This window comes from Benincasa hispida, unplaced genomic scaffold, assembly GCF_009727055.1.
Source record: "Benincasa hispida cultivar B227 unplaced genomic scaffold, ASM972705v1 Contig1111, whole genome shotgun sequence".
Taxonomy (NCBI): Eukaryota; Viridiplantae; Streptophyta; class Magnoliopsida; order Cucurbitales; family Cucurbitaceae; genus Benincasa; species Benincasa hispida.
Genome location: NW_024063661.1, coordinates 11179 through 12371, shown reverse-complemented (window position 1 = coordinate 12371; position 1193 = coordinate 11179).

Sequence of the window (1193 nt, the reverse complement as noted above, 5' to 3'; positions counted from 1 at the left end):
TGGCATTGAATTGATTTGAAGAGGCGTTTGCCATCAGCTCTGATACCAAGTCAGGGATGATCAAAGAAGCAGTAATAAGCAAAATAAGGAGGCAGCCTTTCAAGGGAAAATCCTTTGTATATTTCAGTGCATAGTTCAGACACCTAGGTATAGGTTTATATATACATTTAACCAAAGAATAGTCAAATTGGGCTGAGTAAAATAAAAGAAAAATACATTGTACAGTCCATAAAAGGAAATCATAAATTTGACTATTGTAGTGAGCACCGTTGGGCTGTTTGTGTGTGGGCTGTAGGTTGTAGGTCACTGGGCTGAGCATTTGGGCTTTGGTTCTCCTTCACAATTGGAAGGGTAGTATATACAAACTGGGTAACTTAGAATGACAAAGTAAGCTTTACTAGTGGATATGTGTTCTTATTGGGTAGACGTGCTACTTCATGGAAGTGTGAATTTATTGCTCTAGAATTAGTAGGACATCAGTATGAGTGGCTTAAGAGCCTACTGGGATATGTACCATTGTGAAGAGCATTAGTATGAATGGCTTAGAAATCTATGGATAGATGTACTATTGTAGGGCGACATCAGTACCAGTCTCTTTGCACTATGACTCATAGCTACCATAATGTGTCTAATGACAAAACACCTTAAACATGGAATTTTGGAACAGTTGTTGAGAGAAGGAATTATCTTCTTGAAGTTTGTGAGGTCTAAGAGGAATTCGGTGGATCCTCTAACCAAAGGCCTAACAAGGAGAATAATTATAGAATTTTTAATAAGTATGGGACTCAAACCCATGTAGTGGTCTATAGCACTTTATCTAGGCGATATGTTGCATAGATGTGTTGGTCCATAACCCTTTATTTAGGTGGTCCTAGTACGGACTTGACAGATAAAACTAGAACCTTTAAATACCATAGCTCTTTCTTTGGGTGGTCCTGATATGGACTTGATGGATAGATGTAAAATCTTTATAGCTCAGTTTTTGAGTTGTTTGTCTTTGACAAACTTAATGATGAATTGGTCTTGTATGGGACCGAAATTGTGAAGTCCCTTCATAGGCTCATTTTTTTTAGTGGTCCTGTGCGATAGACTTGATGAAACGCAATTAACAAGATTGTGAAGGTGTAGCCTGCCTTTCTATGAAAAAGTTTAAGAGTCTTTTTCTCTCTAAAAGTTGTTTGCCCCAATTTCAC